General features: G+C 48.0%; 1 long non-coding RNA gene across 1 annotated transcript; it reads left to right on the plus strand.

Moving 5' to 3' along the window:
* The first annotated feature begins 18,575 nt into the window (after window positions 1–18,575).
* On the plus strand, window positions 18,576–20,193 carry LOC125940219 (uncharacterized). The gene is made up of 3 exons (XR_007463445.1): window positions 18,576–18,731; window positions 19,613–19,681; window positions 20,016–20,193. It is a non-coding gene; the product is annotated as an uncharacterized LOC125940219 (long non-coding RNA).
* Window positions 20,194–22,342: the final 2,149 nt, after the last annotated feature.

Raw genomic sequence — 22,342 nt, forward strand, 5'->3', positions numbered from 1 at the left:
GCAGGCAGGTAACATAGCTGGCCTCTTGCGGCGCTGGCATTTGTCGCAGTATGCGACATATCGTTGAACGGAGGGATAGAGACCAGGCCAGAAGAAACGGTGCCTGACGCGATCAAAAGTGCGGGTGACACCAAGGTGACCAGCAGGTGCTCATCGTGAAGCTGGCGAAGGACAGATGACTGCAGCTGGGCAGGCACGACAAGGGGGCGTTCAGGGCCCTCAGGATGCATATTGTGGGTGTATAAGGTACCCTCCTAAAGGAAGAACAAGTGGAGTGAAGGGTCGGGTGTGGCGGAGTTGAGACGGTTGATGATAGAGCGTAAAGCCGAGCCGCGGCGTTGTTCCTCCCGTATAGTAACGAGGTCCGAGATAGACAGGACGCTGGCGTCGGTGTCTTGCTCGGTGACGTCAGGGGAATCCACGGGATGCCGTGATAGACAATCGGCATCTTGATGAAGCTGGCCGGACTTGTGCACCACTGAAAACGAGTATTCTTGGAGGCGCAGAGCCCAGCGACCAAGGCGGCCTGTAGGGTCTTCGAGCGAAGAAAGCCAACAGAGGGCATGATGATCAGTTACGACGGTAAAGGTGCGGCCAAACAGGTAGGGACGAAATTTTGCGACAGCCCAGACAAGAGCAAGACACTCTCGTTCCGTGGTGGAGTAATTCTTCTCCGGAGCGGACAGGAGGCGGCTAGCGTACGCAATAACACAGTCGTGTCCACTGTCACGCTGAGCGAGGACGGCCCCGATTCCATGGCCGCTGGCATCTGTGCGAAGTTCCGTCGGTGCAGTCGGATCAAAATGCGCTAAAATAGGGGAAGTCGTGAGGGCATCGATAAGCGCCGAAAAGGCACCAGCTTGGGGTGAGCCCCCATGTAAAAGGAACGTCTCTCTTGAGGATCGCAGTACGGGGACACGCAATGTCGGCGAAATTCGGGAAAGGGATAGACGTCCTTTTTCGTGATCTTGTTGAGGTGTCGATAATCAACACAAAATCGCCAGGTGTTGTCCTTTTCTTGACCAGCACAACAGGGGCAGCCCAAGGACTCGACGATGGTTCGACGATGTTCTTGGCCAGCATTTTACCGACTTCCTTTTGGATTATGGCGCGTTCCGCAGCGGAAACACAATAAGAGCGCCGGTGAACCGATGGAGCATCACCGGTGTGGAAGGAGTGCTGAACAACTGTGGTTTGGCCTAAAGGGCGATTACTTAGATCAAAGATATCGGAATACGACAGCAAGACCCGACGAAGATCTTCTGCTTGCGTGTGTGGGAGGTCGGCTGATATCATTTTTTCGAAATTGGCACATAGCGACGACGTGGCACGTGGCTGTCAGAGAGCCGGAAACAGTTCGAGGGCCGTCGACGGCTAACACAGAAATCGCGCATTCCTGCAACCACGACACGGTGGCAAGCGTGATACCAGCAGGTAGCACCTGGGTAGAAAGGCCAAAGCTCGAAAGAGGCAGGCAGGTTTTTTGTCGCATATGGTAACCACAGTGTGCGGGAGGACGACAGAGAGCATCAGGACCCCGTCGAGAATCGGGGCAACAATGTATTCACCATTGCACACAGGAGGAGAGGGACTTAATGGGACGCACGTGGAGGCTTGCGGTTGCATGTGGAGGAACTCGACGGAACGGCTGGGAGTGTCCGATAGTACGTGGGCGTCAAGGGGAGTTCCAGTTCAAGGACACCTGTGGAGCAGTCGATAAGGGCTGAGTGCGTCGAGAGAAAGTCTAGACCGAGGATCACGTCGTGAGGACACTGCGCAAGTACAGCGAACAAACCAATGGTCTCATGGCCAGCAATGCACACTCGGGCAGTGCACATTCCAAGAACGGCAGACGAGCTGCCATCAGCGACCCGTACTGTGCTCTGAATTGCGGGCGTAATCACTTTGCGGAGCAGAGTACGGAGAGCAGCGCTCATTATTGAAATCAGCGCTCCGGTGTCTATGAGGGCCGTAACGGGGACGTCGTCCACTCTAATGTCCAGAAGGTTTCGGTGCGTAGGTACACTCAACAGATGATTTGTATATCGGGTCACTGATGCAGCGTCACCTCCGGGAGCTGCACGGCTTAGTTTTCCGGAGCGTAGGTGCCAGGCCGTGGAGGGTACGATGACCGGTATGGTCGTGGCGATCGAGATCGACGTCCTTGTGGGGACTGTGACCGGCTAGACCTGTAGTGTGGAACGGCGGCATCGGAAGCATCGGAAGCATGTGGATCAGAGCGAGGGGAAAACCGTCGAATGTTGCCTCCAGGACGACACCAAGATCCAGTGCTCCAGTTTGAAGGCGACGACCAGCCACTGCGGCAGTGACGGGCAATGTGTCCAACGCGAGAGCAGTTGAACATATGTGTCGGTCGTCTGCCGTCCTCCAGTCAGCCGTGTTTCTGTAGCGCGAAGGGTAGACCTCGTTCTGGGTGAAATTTGCAGGGCTACGGTCGAGTGCACGGATAGAACAGACGGCCGACGATAATCCCATGTTCGCGAACTCCTAGCGGACGACTGCTAGTACGAGCGACACGGTGGGCAGGTTGGCTGACTGAACGTCTGGAAGAACGGCCGTAAGAGCTAGTGCTTCGAGTTCGCGGCGGACAATGCGCGTTACATCTTCTGACGCTGTGTAGGCGTCGTTGGGTCTTCTCATGATGATGTAGTGGCGGTGTTAGGTAGCCTAAGGAACTAGCGAGTGATGAGGCGACTCTTCGCTTGTCCAAAGCGCTGGAATTCCTTAACTATGGAGTCGACCGTCGTACAGTCCTTACATACAAGTATATTAAACGTGTCGCCGGCTATTCCTTTCAAAATATGCGATATCTTGGCATCTTCGGCCATTCTTGCGTCAACTTTTCGACAAAGGCCCAGTACGTGCTCTACGTACGAAATGTATGATTCAGTGGTCGTCTGGACAAGAGATCCCAGCTCCTTTTTAGCGGCCTGCTGTCGGCCAAATGATCTGCCGAACAGCTCACGCAGCTTCGCCTTGCAAGCGTCCCAACTTCTAAGCAGTGTTGCGAGGTGCGACGAGGTGGCGTAGTCAAAAGCTAGAGAATTTGTAGCCCAAATGTAGCCAAACCCCCAACAGTGCAAAAAATTTCCTAGCCAAATATAGCCATTTTTATTTGCAGTTTTCTTTGTGCATACATTTTCACATTAGAGTGTGCCAATACTTTATTGCACATAACAAAATGTCCGGGCCGCCATGACGGTCGGCCCTTGACGTCAACAACAGCGACATCATGATTGTACAAAACACTTTTTGGTTGGGCCCGCAAGTTCTTAAGTTCTAGTGAATCGCTGCAGAGGGTGAAAGTGCATTTATTTTGACGTATAGTACTAAGATATTATTTTTAGTTATTTACAGTAATATTAACTACGAACTATGCTTTTTAGCTGTCGTGAACGCAAAATAATGTTTAGCTAGCATCGTCGATCTCACGTCATCTCTGCCTACGGCGTAGAGTTCTGCTGTCCAGCGATCTGCGACGTGATCGCGGCTTCTTTTTTTATAAGATAAAACAAGTCTTTAGTGCAATGATATCTCGTGTTATAAATTTGTCTCATCGTGCTATCTTGTTTTCTCGTTGTTTTTTCAATTAGCATGGCCCAGCTTAGCTGATACATGCTCTATATAATGTCCATTTACATCAACCTGGCCGCCAGTTGAGGTCTCTAGCACGGCAAGAGCATGCGTTAAAATAAATTGATGTACAACAGATGCCACTCACTGCTGAATCGGTGTAATCGAAGCTTCAAAAGATTACTGCGCAAAACGGCACACCAGTGTCAGAAGCGTGCAGTCGTTTTCTTCAACGAGCGCGTCCCAAACGTAACTCACTCGAAATGGTAAAAGTCACGACGGCGCACAAAGGGCAAAGGTATACAATAAATTGATAACAGTGCTTATTCTATGAAAACTGGTTACTGTAAAAAAACATGTTGATGTGCTAATAAAGTTTTTGAATAGGGGTCCCCAAAAATTTGGGCCCCAAAGAGCTTTGCGGGTGTTAGCGTTGGGGCATGCAGGAGTGATGAGTTTTTAGAATAGGCGTTTTGCGTCTGCGGATAGCGTGTTGCGCTTGCAGCGTCACAACGGCGTCAAGGCAAAGCTGTTATAAATATTAACATAAAATATACCGTTTGATAATAATAAGCACATTGGTATAAATGAATACTTTCACGAATACTGTTTTTTTAAACAGGGTGCATTGTCTATAATATGTTTGATAGAGTCCCCTTTCAACCACAGACCTAAAGCACAATTAGTCGCAGACATCCGACTACTTCACCATCACACAACCGACAAGGGGCACAACATCATCTACCACTGGATACGGCGTCACTGCGGAATTTCGGGAAATCACAGTGCGGATGACGCTGCCCGATCGGCCCACGATGGTGCTCCTGTTGTATCGATACCACTGTCGAAAACAGACGCAGCCACAAAACTTCGTTCCCTCGCACGCGAGCTTACGCAGACTCTGTGGAACACCAGTGACTTCAGCAACGCACGCCTCCACAGATTGGATCCACGTCTGCAACTCCGTCTTCCACCAGGGTTACCACGAGCGGAAGCAACACTTCTGTGCCGCCTGTGGCTCGGCGTGGCATTCACGAACGCCTATTCCTTCCGCATTGGAATGGCCGACAGCCCTGCTTGCAACAACTGTGGCTGCGAGGAGACAATCACGCACCTACTCTGTGACTGTCCCCGCTACAATGTGGCAAGAAAAGCGCTCGCGACTGCGCTTGAAAAACTGGACAATCGCCCCTTCACAGAGGAAAAAGGTTTAGGACACTGGTCTAGACGGGCTTCGGCACTGAAGTCCTTAAGGGCTCTGCTGAAGTTCTTAAGGGCTTGTGAATTGTGCGACCGGCTTGGAACGTTGTTCGCGCAGGGTCTCGTTACTGCGCGAATTTTATTTAATTTTATTTATTTATGTTATTTTTTATTAATTTTTTGTTTGTTTCTTCTATCATCTTTCATTCCCTTTACCCCTTTCCCCAGTACAGGGTAGCAAGCCGGTATTTACACTGGCTAACCTCCTTGTCTTTCTTTCACTTTCTTTCTCTCTCTCTCTCTCTTGATAGAGTCCCAATATGACAAAATATACCCACCGCGTTTTAAATCAATCACATTGTCTATGCATCCTGGATTAAATTAGGAAAGGCTGAGCCTGCGATCAGAACAGTCGCTGACACCGCGAAGCGTCGCGCCAGGTGCCACGTCACGCAGAAAGGACTTCAGATTGAATAGAGCCAACTGAAAACATTCTACCATTGTTTCTTTTCAAGTCATTCTCTTGCTTCGCATGATGGTTTTTGATATATGGCTCACAAAGCTCGTGAGTCTGTGACCTTATTTCGACCTATTAAACAGATTAGTTGTGACAGAGGCACGAAATTATACCCCTACCTTCACATCGAACGTTATCATGGATGTTCATAATCACAACTCGTCGTTCTGATAACTGCGCTATGTTGAGCCTTTAAAGCTCACTCAGGTGGGTTGCTTTGTATCCCGCACTGTCAGCTAGTGGCGGTCTCTGTGTGTGTTTTCTGGAGGCTGGAAGAAACAATATTATCGTGTGCAGGACGAGTGTGTGCGATTCACTAAGCAGTTATAATTACAAACCTGGTTTCTCGGCCTCAAGAGCCTGTTACTGTTATGGTTAATAAGCACATAATAAGCACATAAAAAGAAACGGAAGCAAATGCATTTCGTCGGACACTTTCAAAATTAATACGTCAAAAGCGGTGCAGTCCTGAGAATTCCTTCCAAGTGGACATGCCTTGCGATATCACTAGCTACAATTGGTAGATTAAAATATATAACGTAATGAAATAATTAAGTTAGTTTTTGTATAGGAATGAAGGTAAATTTTGTGAAAGGCGTTCGTTACCTATAAATACGTGTATTACCGAGACGCAATATGTCTTTTCAGCGGAATCCGCGCAAGCGTAATTTTTCCTACGCAGAGTGTGCACTGTAAAGCTGACGCTGAACTGCTAGACGAAACAACTGAGGACCTCTCGCCTCGAAGCAAATTGCTGCGCCTGTAAAAGTGTACAACAACTTCAAAGTTATTTTGCAAGCTGACTGAAATCATCTTCGGCGCATTGGTAACCGTGATGTGCATCACCAACGGTGAGTTCCCGAGTCTCCCTGTAACGTCTGTTCAAATCGAGCTGTGAAGCGTGCTTTAAAACGGCTTTTTATTAACCATTCGAGCAGCAATGACGGCGGGTAACATGATCATGGGTGAGTTTCTGCGATTTTTTATCTCCTGTCATCAACGTGGTCATGAAAAATTTCATTCCATTGCTTTTCCTTCAGTTACGTATTTTTTAAACATTTTTTAGGTAATGAACCATTTACAACTTCTTTGAGCAGCAACGATGATGTACAACCAACTCGCTAGTGATATAACACAGCGGGTTGTACACCTTCGCGGCCTTTCCTTCTCGCCAAGAGGCGAGAAAAAAGAAACGCGATGTAAATATCTCTCGTCGATTAGGTTCGTACAGCATGTTATCTTACAAGTGAACCTGCTGGATCGAGTACTCAAGAAACACATCGGGAAAAGGCGAACAGACCATCAAGTGCACCTACCGCAGCATTATACAAGTACAACAGCAGAAAACGTTCGGCTTTCACTAAAACGTCAAAATTTGTGTTGCATTATAGCTCTTATTTTACGATTAGGCATAATCAGACTAAAGTGAGACACGAAAAATCAACTGCTCCTAATCTCTTTATGATATGTAAAACTGTAAACACTGCATACAATCTGTAAAACTTGAGACACTTTTTTAGGTTGGCACCTGACACTGCAGATAGCGACTACACAGCATGCATTTATACAGCACGTCTTCAGTTTCTCTGCCTCGAGAGCGACGGCTGAAAGGCGAATTATTTTTAATGTTCTTATAATGGCATTCTCCAATGCACACACTGTAGAAATTTAATATCTTAGCAACTCTAATAACTGGTTTAAGATAATGCAGCCCTTAGTTTTCAAGATCAGGTAACCCATTTTTTTATGTATATGTTTCAATGAAGTGGGACGACAGTACCGCGTTGTCCGTTCAAGATTATCTTCGAATTCCATGTCGTTCAGCCATTCAATAAGAATGTAAGGGCTGTAAACTCAAATTTTGTAGGTGGCACTGCTGGTGGCAGATGTTGCCCCGGTTACCGGAGTTGCGCTGCTGATGGTGAAATCGAAATTCATCGAGCTAAGGAGCTTCATCGGCGCGCTTGGCAAATCGATCAGCATCGTCGGTGCTGGTCACCCATGCGCCAGTTAAAAGCATAGTCAATTCAAATGTTGTCTCACGCCAGAGAAGCTAGCCAAAAAGACGAGAACCCTGTGGTTCCAGAACGGCAGTATTTTACGCAAGTATCAAAAAGCGTACCAGCGTGCATCAGCTCATTTCATCATTCTCAATCTACATTGAAATCACGTCAGCAGCGGTGTAGAGACTTTCTGTAGGAACATTTGGTTTGAGTTGGTAAGCTGTCGTAAGGCCGCAAATACAGTATCTGAGTGTCATGGCTTCTCCTACAAGCTGGACAGCAAGGGCAGCAGCTCTCTCATTAATAAGCATGACAGATGCACCGTGGCGGTGGAAAAAATCCCGTAGTAATAAGCAAGACAAGTTGCTAGCAGTACCTCTTTGAAGTCGACTTATATTTCAGTAGCGGTTGAAATTGTCCATAGCTGCTATACGACATACTTATTGCAGCCGAAGATGTCGGACCAAGGATGACTATGCCAACCTGCTAATACGGTATGCCACCCGTATAGGTTTTCTAAGCAACTTATTGCTACAATAACGCGAAAGATAGTTTTACTCGTGCCACTCTCCTCAGCTACGTCACAGCATCTGTTCTGGTTTATGTGTGTGTAGTTGCCAGGAAATGCAAGCATAGATAAGAGCGGTATTACCATGCTACGTTAAATATTTGAAATATTGTTCACTAAGCAGGATGGCAAGGGAGATTTCTGTCACTGTGATAGTCTGAGATCAAGAAAGACCATTTTAAGAGCGTCACTGCTCTGAAAGAAAAATTCTTATTTCATAAATATTTAAAATCTTACTACCTACTTTCGGCCTAACAAGTTACTTATCCTGCATTGCCATTTTCCACTTTACTAGATACCTCATGTTTTACAGGTTATTAATTCTTATCTTACTTTAGCCCTTTACTATGTCTCAATGAAAAATGCTTCGGCAATTTTCAAAATTCAGAAAAAAGGGATTCATTGAAGAGTACTGAAAGAGAAGACTCTGAGATCATTGGCGGGAGCAAGAGGACAGAAGAGAAAAATAAATAATTTAGAAATGGTGTTATGCCATTTCTTTGGTCTATTTGATATGTGCGGGGCTATTGGCATATTTTGGTGCAGCCCACCAGTGGGCGAAGATGTGGGTGACTTTGTTCGTGAAGATGTACAACGACCGAGTGGTATTCAAAGGCTACCAAGTCCAGGATGATTCTTCGGTCGACCTCCCTGTGGACCCAACAATGGGTGAGCTCCTAGATCTTGTTCGGGATCGAGCTTCTAAGTCACCCGAAGAGCTTGCAAAAAGAGGTTTCGCGAAGGTGAATACCCCAGTGGCCCTCTTTAACCAGCTGGTACTCGGAAGACCATTCGGTCGGGCAGCGTCATATGACGAGATATCCAACATTCTGCGAGCCATAGCGATGCAACAACAAATTACGCAACAGAATACCATGGCCTGCACCCTGTTGTCTGCTTTACGCCACAACAGAAACCACGCAGTTGAAATTTTAAGGCCTGATACTTTTGACAGGTCTGCTGACGACCCAGAAAGATGGATCACTTTTTATGAGGCCGCCGCGAAATACAACGGCTGGCTGTTTGACCAAGACGAGGCCATAATCATGCGACAACTTCTCCGTGGTGTAGCGAGAAATTAGCATAGGTTGCGGTTCTTAGAGCATGTTTGCGAACCATGGTGCATGTGGAAAAAGAACTTCCTCTCTACATTCTAAACAAAATAACGTACAGCGATGGGACCAAGCGCTGTTTAACCGTTTTCGGTCTGGTTCCCTGCTTGACTACTTTCTTGAACACCCGCAGTCATTAAGATCAGTCTTTGCGCTTGTAATTCGCCGTCTCCCAAGAGATTTGCAACGGCATGCGCAAATAAAAGGGCCGGAAACTCGAAACTCTTCTAGAGCTGCCACAAGTATACCCTCACTACTGGTCTGAGAGGAGCTGCAAGACACGGCCAGATCTTCACGAACAGTCAGATTTTCAGTCCAGCAACTCGGATGCAAGGTCTCCACACCTTAGAGATAGTGAAAATGTTAGAGTTCCTGCGACCGACTAAGGACCCGCTGACGCCTTGCAGTCACCAGCTCTGTTCAAACAGAAACAAATGGCTCGAAAACCTCGGTTTGTTCAAACGAAACGAAACAAAACCATCTCACTGGTTATTTCAAGTTTACTTCACATACAACTTGAAGTGAACGGACAGAACAAGCGAGCTCTTGTCGACAGTGGAGCTTCAATATCAATACTCAAGAGAAGCATGGCAAATGCAGAAGATATATTCACAGGCATATCAGTCCTTGTATGGTGTTATGAGGGTCGTCAAAAGGAGCGGATAAGCTAAAGGCTAAAATATCAGTCGCAGTTCGCAGAAGCTCTTGCCTTGATGATAGAAGGTGTCAAATACGACTTCTTTCTCTCTCGCCCGGACATGGAATCGTTGAGGCTAAACATTAATTGGGACGACACTGTGTCTGTAGGCCCCGATGATGATAATTCCAAACCTTTTGACTAATGCAAACTGAATTCGCACGGCGTTAAAGGAGAGACTATTCCGAAAGTCTACCCAGAATTCTTCTGCTTGGGCGGCTAACTTCCTTGTACCACCAAGTTTGAAGTGACCTTTAAATTACGCGACACTACTATAGTCCGGCAAAAGGCCATACATTCTATCGAGAGAAAACAAGACATGACTAAAAGAGGTGCTTTAAAAGCTGTTAGATGCTCGTATCATTCGTCCATCTGTATCGCTGTTTGCATCGCCAATCATCATTGCCCCCCCAAAAAGAAGGTTGGCACTGACTTTAGATTGAACAACCAGACGCATCTGATCTCATCTCCAATGCCTCGATTAGACAGCATCATTGACGAAACAGGCGGCTGTACCTGGTTTTCCAGGATATATCTGTGCAGAGGCTTCTGGCAAGTGCTATTTCAAGAGGAACCCAAGAAATATATCGCGTTTGTAACTCCATTTGACATTTATGAATATATTCGTCCTCGATTTTGTCGGAAAAAGTCATCCACTTGGTTTCAAATGATGGTGAATAAAGTTCTGAACCATTTTATCGGTTGCGTCTGCAATGTATATGCAGACGACGTCATTGTATACTGTAAGAGTAAGTATAAACATGAAGAATACCTTGGGCATGTTCTCACTGCCTTGTCCGAAGCCACGCTAAAGTGATATTTTGGGACGAGTATTGGATGGAACCACTAAGAATACCAAAGATGACTCCGTGGTGCGCATTGCTAAGGTGGTGAAGCCATGTGACGTCCTTCACTTCGGGTGTTTTGGGGACTAGCCGGCCATTTCAGAGCGTTTACTCGGGACTATACTATGAAGACATCGTCCTTAACAAGGTTGACTCAAGGAGATATACCTTTTTAATGAACAGAAGAATGCGAATATGCGTAAGGAGAGCTAGTACAGATAATTTATGCTGACCGTATGCTTTGTCTGCCGGACTTTTCACTTCCATTTTAACTAACCACAGATGCGTCGCATTCTGGAACGGGAGCGGTTCTTTATCAACCAGACTCTACCCTGGCAACCAATCAGCAGGTTCGCGTGGTGGGCTACCACAGTTACACTTTCACCAAGACGGAAGTAAACTACACAACAACTGAAAAAGAAGCTCTCGCTGTCCTAAAGGTCATTGAGTACTTCCGCTCCTACACAGAAGGAAAAAAATTCAAGCTTTACACTGATAATGAAGCACTGACACACCTTTTGAAGTTGGCGGACTTAAAGTAATAATCGCACGCCGGGTGAACACACTTTAGTAATTTGATTTTTCAATTAGTCATCTCCCGGGAGCTTCTATGAAAGACGTTGATAGTATGTCGAGGTTAGCAGTCATGCGTGTTGCATTTCACCAAGAAGCGATCAACACCGCAAAACTTTCGCAAGGAACTGAAACACTCCAACCAACATTGATGGTGAAAGTTACAGTGCCCCCACACTTGTGTGGAAAATCTTGCATCTGTATCATAATAGCCCTCATTCAGGCGGGCATAATGAGTTTTGGAGAACCTACATGAAGTTAACAAAGCGATTTACACGTCCTCACAAGAAACGAGGTGCGAAGATCTATGTGCAATCATGTTACAAAAGTCAACTGATAAAGGTGAAATTCAAACATAGAACTCAACAAATGACATTGCCGAAACATTGAGGGACACCATTTCAAGTTGTCCACCTAGACTTCCGTGAACTCCGTAAGAAGTCGGAAGTTGTGAAGAAAACGCCAGCGTTTGTTGTGTGCGTGGTTGAGTGGACAAGGATGGTGGTAGCGAAGCCAGGAAGAGAGGATGTCAGCAGCGTGATCTCATTGTTCAACCGCAAAATGTTTGACAAGGTGAGATTTGGTATCGGATAATGGTCCAGCTCTTCGAATCTATAGACTGCCGGAATGGGCAAAACAACGTGGAGTTACACTGAGATTCACTGCCTCGTACCGTCCAGCAGATAATCGATTGGCGCAAAGAACTATTCGGGACCTGAAGCAATAGATCAGCATGTACCCAAGTTTCCGAGGGGGATGGAAGTGCTGCCTTAAAGCAGCGGTATCTCATCATAACCAATCGCACACCACTTGTCTGGGATGTACACCACTCCTTGTTGTTACTGGAAAACCAACTTATCTTCCCGCTGATGCATCCTTGGGAGTCGACAAAATGGTGCAGCTTACAGAAATAAGAAGGACAGAAGACAGCCAAGAAAAATACCGGGAAAGAATGAAAAGAAACTTCGATATGAAGCAAAACACCACGTTACAGCCGTGGAGGTAGGAAGCAAGGCTCTCGTGAGAAGGGACCATCAAACACTGGCTCTGTCTACAAAGGACCGTATCGTGTCGCGAAAAGCGCAAGTCAGCAAGACACCTTAAAACTGTCAAGTATATCGGCATGAACAAAAATGAAGAATTGGCTTCCATAGCAGATTAGTTTAAATACCATCCCAGGAGGGATGAAGAAAAAAGGTGGGGGGATTGAAGCGTACCGAAAGACAAGAAGTCTGAGAACATCGGAGGGAGCGAAAAGATATAAGAGAAGGATAAAGAAGTAATAAATGCCAACATGACGGTTGTTGCATCTGTTTGATATGTGCGGGCTAAGTAAATATTTTCTGTACTAATACTTATATAAAACGAGCATTTCATTCTGTACTGAGAGAACGAAGAAGAAGTCGACTAGTGTGGGCGCGTTCACATCGGCTCCGGCTTTCATCAATGTTCTCGAGTGGTTCTCCATGCGGAACAGGGTGATTATGCTTTAATCGACGCGGCAAGTCAAGAGGCCTCTGCCGATACCGGAGTTTCGTCGTTTAAAGGACTTTTCGACGTTCTGTGAGTGTTTGAACCACGGCGAGGAGACGCGGGTAGGCTTAGGCCTACCCCACTCCCGCACATGCACCCCAGGATGGATGTGGAAGAAGAGGAGAACTCTCAAGAAGAGGCAAGCGACCCGGGATGGAAGGTGGCGTATGGTCGCCGGCCCGGCAGGCGCAGGAAAGAATATTATTCGGCTCAAGACGGTGGAAATACACATGGCAGGCGGAGGGACGGCGGCCACACCGCCGCACCGCGCGACGCGATACGACGTGTCACCGCTGCTTCAAGGCTCCCTCGACTTCCGAGGGACACCATTCGCATCATTGTCAGACCGAGGGACGGCCTGAATGTAAACAAGGTCAGCAGAATACGCTTTGAGCAAGCCTTGGCCATGGCGGCAGCTTTGGCTCCGGCCGAAATTGAAGAGGACACGATGTGTCCCAATGGAGTTCAGAACATTTTTGTGGTGTGCACACCGCACGAGAAAAACGCGGACGCGTACGCCAGAGTGCAGCAAATCAGGCTCGGCGAAGGCACGTTTGGGGTGGCGGCGTACCTTGCCCCACCTGAGAATACGTGTAAGGGTGTCATAAAAGGAGTCGACGTGAAAGTCAGCGAAGCTCAACTCAGAGCGAGAATTGTAAATCATCGGAACCCGGGTGCATTGGAGGCCAGGCGGATCAAGAACACCACGGCGGTGGTGGTGCTTTTCGAGGGCATGAAAGTGCCCAACTACGTGGCATGCGGTGCGAGCATCTTTCGCTGCACGCTCTACCGACGCCACATGGAAGTCTGCTACGAGTGTGGAGGACTGGGACACCGGGCTGACGTGTGTCCCAACCCGGGAAACAAGTGGTGTCGCTCCTGCGGCAAACGATCGCCGGAGGAAGATCACCGGTGCGATCCGAAGTGCACGCTGTGCGGTGGCCCGCACCCCACGGCGGCCAAGGAGTGCAGGGACAAATTTCAAGTTCCCTATATTGTCAGAAGACGACGGCGGCAGCGGCGCCGACGCACCGAGCAGCTGCAGCTGGGGACCGACGTCAACACGGCGGGCGGTAGGAGCCGCTCGCGTACACCAGCTGTGCGGGAGCGCAGCACCGAGCGAAGCCGCTCTCGCACGCCAGCGGTGCGAAAGCGCGGCTCAACCGGGCACCGCTCTCGATCCAGAGGGCGCTCGGTGTCCAGCGTGAGGATACAGGAGGAGCCTACCTGGGCGGATCGTGTCAAAGGGAAGACGAAGAAGGAGCAGCAGAGACCCACGGAGGTAACGCGGTCGACTTCGCTAGAGCATGGTAGTAGGTCGCACGTGGAGGCATTACTGAAGGAAGTTAAGGAGCTTAGAGAGGAGGTACGTCGACTCAAAGCCGCCAAGGCAAATCCCAAGCCCGGTGAAATAGAGGCGAGCAACCAGACGCCAGAGGTAACCGAACAGATACCCCGCGTAGGATTCAGTAAAGCAAAGCGTAAGGCCCCCCTTCCTGAGGAGGATCAAGAGAGCGACTTGGAAACGTCTGAGGGAGAGGCTCAGCAAAGAAAGATGTTGGAGGAACTACTCAGGATAAGTAGAGAAAATCAGGAAAGCGTAAAGCTCTTGCTGCAAAGAGTAACGGTACTAGACGAAAAGGCGGCGATTAGGGCCAAAGCCAAGGTCCGAGCGCAAAGCAAGGCAGTGAATCACTCCGAGGATGCTCCGGACGCGGAGCAAGCCATGGTAATGTAGCATCATGGCGGGCGATCACAAAGATCTGGTAATCTGGCAGTGGAACTGCGCCAGTTTTCAAAGGCGCAAGGCTCCACTACGACAGTTTTTAACGAATCAGGTGGAAAAGCCGCAGATTTTATTATTACAAGAGACACTATGTGATGTCCCTACCCTTTCTGGCTTCAAAACTGTGTCGGTCAGGAACAAGGGAGGAAGAGGATTAGCCACGATGATCAAAAAAAATTTACCCTTTATTGAGCATCAAATTCATTCTGGACGGGGTAAGATGGAGGCCCTTTTCGTGGAGGTTATACCGCACGGTTGGCTTAAGCAGAGCGTCTTTGTGCTTAATGTTTATAGCCCACCGTCAGACCAGAGACAGACGTTTAAGTCTCTGCTAATGAAGGCGACGTCGATAGCCAAGCACTCTCCCCTGATAGTTGCCGGGGACTTTAACGCCCCTCATAGTGCATGGGGCTACGTCAGACAGACGGTAAAAGGAAAGAATCTGGTGAGGAACCTGGATGATCTCGCGTTTACAGTAATCACGGACCCAGGGTTCCCCACTAGGCTGGGCACGTCGGTTGCGCGAGACACAACACCTGATTTGGCATGTGTAAGAAACGTAGGTAACATAACGTGGGTCAATAAGCAGGAAAACCTGGGCAGTGACCACTTCATAGCGGCAGTAACCTTAAGTGTGGACGCCCGACCTACCAGGGTATTTCGAGTGACGGACTGGAATGCGTTTAGAAAACTTAGGAAGGAGCGAACGAACACATTTTCCTCATTTGGCGAGGCTATTGACTCGCTCACGGAAGACGTAGAGAGGGCTACTGCAATAGTAAAGACGGAAGCGGAAGTCCCAAGAATGGACCCGCACTTAGCGCACCTGCTGGAGGCCAAATCCTCGATTCTGATGAGGTGGAAAACACAACGGCTAAACCGCAGGCTGAGGAAAAAGGTTGCGGAGCTTAATAGAGAGATCGAAAGATATTGCACGGAACTCAATAGGTTACAATGGGACGAGGTCTGTGCGGCAGTAGACGGGTCCATGCGCTCAGGAGGGAAGTGGAACCTCCTCAAGCACCTCCTGGGTGACGCGCAGGCTAAGGGGAATCAAAGGCAAACACTTAGTAAAGTCATACACAGGCACAAACAGGAGGGAGGTACTGAACAGTCGCTTTTGAATGCCGTCGCGGATAGATACCTCCCCATAGGGCCGACGCAGGAAGAAGATTATCCGCAGATCGAGTGTGCGACGGTGGACGAGCTGGACGCGCCCTTCACAGAATCGGAGATCAGGGCGGTGCTCCACAATTTGAATAGCAGATCGGCTCCGGGTCCGGATAAGGTTTCTAACAGGCTATTACGTAACCTGGACGATAGGACAGTGCAACTACTAACTAAGGAGGTTAACAAGGTATGGGAGGCAGGACAGGTGCCCGACGGATGGAAGGAGGCATCGGTGATACTCATCCCAAAACCTGGAAAGCCCCTTAATTTGGACAACATGAGACCGATATCACTGACCTCGTGCATAGGCAAGGTAGCGGAGCATGCCATTTTGAACAGGGTTTCTGGGTACATAGAGCGCATGGACCTCTTCCCACATAATATGGTGGGTTTTCGGCCCGGCCTATCGACGCAGGAGGTTATGCTGATGCTGAAGAAGCAAATCTTTGATAGCGGCACTCGGGACGTGAGAGGGATTCTCGCCCTGGATCTCACTAAGGCGTTTGACACAGTATTACATCGATACATACTGCAGGCCACGGCCGGGACAGGCCTGGGAGTCAAATTCCAGGCCTTTGTCAGGTCCTTTCTCATGAATAGAACCGCTACTATTGAAGTGGGGCAGATTCGGTCGAGCGTGTATGAACTGGGGGCTCGAGGTACCCCCCAGGGATCAGTCATCTCGCCACTGCTCTTCAATATAGTCATGAAGGGTCTTTCAGAAAGGCTGGGCGGCCTCCCGGGCATAGGTCACGCTCTGTACGCAGATGACATCACTATCTGGTGCCCAGGGGGCTCCCTAGCAGAACTGGAGCAAGCTCTACAAGCGGCCTTGGACGAGACAGAGGCTTACCTCGCGGACACAGGTCTCAAGCTGTCTCCGAGTAAGTCGGAGCTGTTACTCTACAGACCGGCGAGGCAAGGGGTTAGGGGTCTGACACCGCTCGACCAGCTACCCGTGGCATTATACGCGAATAATGGGCAGAAGATTCCTAGAGTCGACTCAGTCAAGATCCTAGGCCTGCTCATAGATTCGAGGGGCTGTAATGCCACAACAATTACCCACGTTACAGCCAAGACGGAGAACATGTTGAGGTTAATCGCTAGGGTGTCCAACCGAAAGAAGGGGTTAGGTGAGGACAACCTCCTTCGGATGTACCATGCGTTTCTGATGAGCCATATTAACTATGTGGCGTCAGCTCTAGTGTGGACGAAATCGGAAAAGACCAAGTTAAATACCCTCATGCGCAAGAGCATCAAGAAAGTGCTAGGCTTGCCGATTGCCACGAGCTCCGACAGGCTAGATCAACTCAGAATGCACAATAACATAGACGAGATCATAGAGGCGCAGGTCACTGCCCAGGTGGTCAGGCTGTCGTCGACCAAGGCTGGCAGGCGAATCCTTGACGAGGTTGGCATGGCTCCTAGGATAATGGAGGAACGGCGGATAACACTGACACGGGAAACGAGAGAGACCTACATGGTGGGGCCCTTCCCGCGAAATGTACATCCACATCATAACGAGGGTAGACGTAAAGCCCGTGCACGAGCCATCTTGAAGAGAGTTAGGGATGACATAGACTCTTCGCTCTTTGTCGATGCGGCGCAATACGGCAACAGGAGAATGTTCGCGTTGTCGGTTATAGACGGGCGGGGAGTGCTTCGCTCATCCGCCTCAGTAAGGGCGGCCACCCCGGGTATAGCAGAGCAAATCGCAGTTGCGCTGGCCTTGTGTGACTCAGAGCATTTCTACATTTACACCGACTCGAGAGACGCAATCAGAGCATTCGAATGGGGTAACCTCGCACGAGAGGCGGCCTCTATTCTAGAGAAGAGGGTTTGCCCCGCTTCTCATTATATTACGTGGTTCCCCGCACACATGGGGACGAACGTTCTCGAGGGCTTCCCAAACCTCAACGAGGTGGCCCACGACCGTGCGCGAGAACTCACGCGCCGCGACGGTCTGGAGGCTCCGGAGGGGCAGGAAGGGACTCAGCAGAACGATCCACTTCTCACATTTAATGAAATTACTAAACATTACCAACTTGGCAGGAGAGCTTTTCCTCTTCCTCACCCGAAGCTCAGCAGAGGTCAGTCAGCTACTCTAAGAATGTTGCAGACGGGATCTTTCCCGTCGCGGGGCTTCCTTAGTAGGATATACTCAGACGTGGACCCTGGTTGTCCCGACTGTAATGAACCCTTTTGCTCTATGGCTCACATGCTCTGGCGATGTCCCGCGTTACCTAACGACCTACTCTCCAGCGAAGCCGAATGGGAGGAGGCCATCAGAAGCACGGTACTCCGAAAGCAAGTCCAGGCTATCCAGAGGGCCCAGGAAAGGGCGGAGCGTCACGGCGTTCTGTCCTCTACGTGGGCGCGGCCAGCGGTTACAACGGCCTCCCGTTAGGGGGTCCTGACAGTAGCTCCTCAGGATCAAATAAAGTTCGTTGTCTGTCTGTCATTCTGTACTGGTTCTGTTCAATTAAATGGACTTGCCTAGGCAAAGAAATGGACAGGCAAAGGAAGCCATTCAGAATATGCATAACTAGTGTATGCTTTCTCAGTACAGTTTGTTGTCCATTCAAAGGATTTATAATTCCTGCTTGTGATGTGGTGGTAAATAACATATGCTTGAATAATATGCACGACGGTGATATGGTATCAATGAGTTGTGTGCTTGTGTTCTCTAGCACCTCGGAACGGTTTACAACAGTTTAAATCACTGCACCCATATAGTTCCTATTAAATTCACTGTAGTCAATTTTATGAGAGGATCGGCCTTGCCATTTTTCCGGAAGCAGAGTACATTAAACTTATACCACATTTATAACTTGTCATGCATATAAAAATAAATTAGCATTGAGAAAGATACTTACCCGTTTCCTGTTTTTGACAATGTGGTTCTTAAGCAGGTATCGCTTTAAAATTCAAATCACCATGACGTACCTTGCTCAGCAAACTGCAAAAAAATATCCCGTGCACAGTGAATCCATTACCAACTGCGTATTCTCCACGTGCGTCTCTTCCGGCCTAAGGCGAGATATAAAGCACACCCGTTGTCGTGCCTTAATCAGTCTTTTCCGCTGTTGCGCGTTCGAAGATTTAGCCTGATCCCCGCATTTCGTCTTTTCAGGTATATTTTTTAAATCTCTCGGAGCAATTCACAAATTTTCTGGTGAATTCAATAGATAATTTACTACAAGGCATATGTTCTTTCTATAATAAGTGTTTTATCTTTTGATATCTATGTTCCCCACAAAGTTTTTACTGCACGCGCACAAAATGTTGGCATTGCTTCAAATCAATATTGAATATTTCAAAGAAAATGTTCTCAATTTGAAAAGTAAGTATTGATTTCCTGATTATGATAGTTGGGAACAGTTCAATAATGAATGAGCTTGATGCGAAGTGTACGGAATAATCCTTGTCAGAAGTGTACGCATGAGATACGGCTGTTCCGTAAGCCACAAACCTATTACTTCTTGATTAAGCTGAATTGCCGCACGATCATTCCTATTTCCGGAATATCGTTCCAAACAACATTAAACAACACTGGCACACACCGTGATTAGTTCTTTACCGCCAAGCTTCCCATATAAAAGTAATTAGGTTGCACCAATACCTTAAGCAGTAGAGACTTTCCTCCGCAAGTTGCTGAACGCCCGTGTCGAACCACCATTCTTTGTCTTTCAACGATCGCACAGTATATTGCTATCTTTCCACACGAGGTCGTTCCATTTGTCGAAGAAACGCTCCCGTAATTGGAATGCCCCTTATAAGCTACAGCGATAACGTAATTAGAAGTAGTGGCTCTGTAAAAAGACACACAGATTCCTAAAGTGGCAGCGCATGTTTGCATGGAAACTGAAGACGGAAGTGGATCCTAAGTATTTTAACCCTTATGGAATTTTTAAGCGCACATAACGTTCATTGCGTAGGGAATTTCTCTTTTTCGTCACGGTACGCTTTGTTGTGTAAGGAACATAATATGAACATGTCTCTTCGTCCTCGCAGGAAACAAAGTCGGACTCATTAAGAATATGAAGTTCACCTCTGCCATTTTCATGATGGCGGTACTGGCAGGTAAGTGGTTTGCGTCAAGAGGCAATGCATTCCATATCTTTATAGCAACGCTGTTTTAATTATAAACTCAATACGCCCTCTATAAAATGGGAGAGTGGGCACACACTACTGCCGCCTAGCACCACGTTCTGATAAAAATTCTAGCTACAAAAATTGCAATGAATGCGACTCTCTAAAATACAGACACACGATTGGAAATTCTCACCCCTCCTACAAAAGAATCGATTCCACAGGTTGGCGAAATATTCTTTAGCAAAGGGTAAAATTATTGCTTCACAAAGAAACTTTGATATACGCTCGGTAATTTTTATGTTGTGCGTCTACCTGTGTGCAGTGTTCCTGGCCATGATGACTGCCGCGGAGGAGGGAGCCGAGAACACGGGTGGTGGAGGCAGTAAGTGCAAACGTTACGCATGTTTGTGTGTTGTAACGAATGCTTTTCAAATAAATTCTTGCGTAGCGCACAGCTGTTGTTTCATGAAATGATAAATGCCATTGTGTCTATAACATACTCTAGAAAAGTCTCTGCCTTAGCCGCCCCTATTACATTTTAGATTACCCTTATTGCAACGATTTGCGAGTTGTATCCGCGACTCAATGTCGGTTTTCAAGCCTTCGCATGATGAGCTATTGCAGAATGAAATACATGGGCGTCTTTCAGATAACGTATAGCCGCAGAATGCATAAAATAACAGCTACAGATGCTATGCACCTAATTCCTATGGTACTGACACTTTGTGAAATGATACTTGCTGAAACATTTTTCTCTGAACAGTGTATGATGTTTGCGCGGTAACGAGTCGTCACCATGTTATCGCGGACAATTGAAAATGTTGGATATTGATGCTATTTCTTGCCTAAGTATAATTAAGTCAATACGGACGGCAAATATTCCTCTACTAACATGAAGGACACTTGTGCGAAAAAAGCCCTAAACATCGTTACATTTTCGTTTTTGTGTTACAACCTTGCACAGTAGTATTTATTATTGCGATAGCAATTATATGGACACTCAAAAGCAGATTTCTGCCGTCACCGTCGCCGTCGCCGTGAGGTTCCGTATGACGTCAATGGAGATGAAATCGTCGCCGCGCGCCGAACGCTGTATGTGCGAGTGAAAGGGCGCGAGGGACGCGCGCTCTCACGGGGAGTGAACGCACGGCGGAGAACAAACGCGCGTTCTGCGCTGTGCTCCCTTAAGGGCCGCAAAAGTAGGCGTCTCTTTCCTCCTCTACAATCACCATATATGTAGAGCAAACGTGCCTTCTTCCGACGCACGAAAGGCCGTGGGGGGGAGGGGTAGGGAAGGGAGGCGACGTTTAGCTGCGGCACCAAGTGCCTATTTATATCAGAGGTTCCAGCAACAGTCACCAACGCCACACGCATTTTGAGCGAACGCGGGCAAAACGCCGACGGCGTCGACAACAGTTCTGCGTGTTGCCGGTGCTGCTGCATGTCCAAGTTTATACAGCTGATAAAGCTGCTATCATTACTCCGTATAGCTCTCTTCAAATTTGCTATCGCAATTGATGCTTCGCCTTTCAGGTGAAACTGCGACACCTTATTATTTCTAGTATGCAAATATTGTGGATTTTCTATAATGTGAAGATATTTTCAAACAGACTTGTGCCTCTTCCTGGCCTTAGTCAGTGCGCTTATCGATCATCTTATTCATGAATAAACATTGTGTATTTTACAACACAAACTATTTTCTCGTCACTTTACCCTCAAAGGGTTAAGCATTTTATCGTAATATTTAATGTCGTAATTATTTACAGAGAATAAATTCTTCCAAAGCCTTTTTCAGGCAGTAAACAGAAAACGTTTTCCAAGGCAGCAAACAGCCTGCGAGCATAACGAAAGTAAGCTTCCTACAGTACCTGCGCGAAGCATCTTTCTGTCTCGCGGGAGCTACAGCCCCGCTCAGTACCCTTGAATACTTAGCAGACGCTTAAAACAACACACGCGCACAAATGAACGTAAATAAACGCGACATTTTTTATTGCGATGGCAATTATATGGACACTCAAAAGCAGATTTCTGTCGTCGGCGTCGCCGTCGTCGTCGCCGTCGCCGTGAGGTTCCGTATGACGTCAATGAAGATGAAATCGTCGCCGCGCGCCGAACGCTGTATGTGCGAGTGAAAGGGCGCGAGGGGCGCGCGCTTTCGCGGGGAGTGAACGCACGGCGGAGAACAAACGCGCGTTCTGCGCCGTGCTCGCTTAAGGGCTGCAGAAGTAGGCGTCTCTTTCTTCCTTTACAATCACCATATATGTAGAGCAAACGCGCCTTCTTACGACGCGCGAGAGGCCGTGGGGGAGGGGGGGGGAGGGGGAGGGAAGGGAGGCGACGTTTAGCTGCGGCACCAAGTGCCTATTTATATCAGAGGCTCCGGCAACAGTCACCAACGCCGCACGCATTTTGAGCGAACGCGGGCAAAACGCCGACGGCGTCGACAATAGTTGTGCGTGTTGCCGGCGCTGCTGCATGTCCAAGTTTATACACCTGATAAAGCTACTATCATTACTCCGTATAGCTCTCTGCAAATTTGCTATCGCAATTGATGCTTCGCCTTTCAGGTGAAACTGCGACAACTTTTTTTTCTACACACGTGCGTTACTTCGCAATTACTCATCCAGTGCTCCCACAGCAACTTATTGC

Source organism: Dermacentor silvarum, chromosome 9 (assembly GCF_013339745.2).
Source record: "Dermacentor silvarum isolate Dsil-2018 chromosome 9, BIME_Dsil_1.4, whole genome shotgun sequence".
NCBI classification, from domain to species: domain Eukaryota; kingdom Metazoa; phylum Arthropoda; class Arachnida; order Ixodida; family Ixodidae; genus Dermacentor; species Dermacentor silvarum.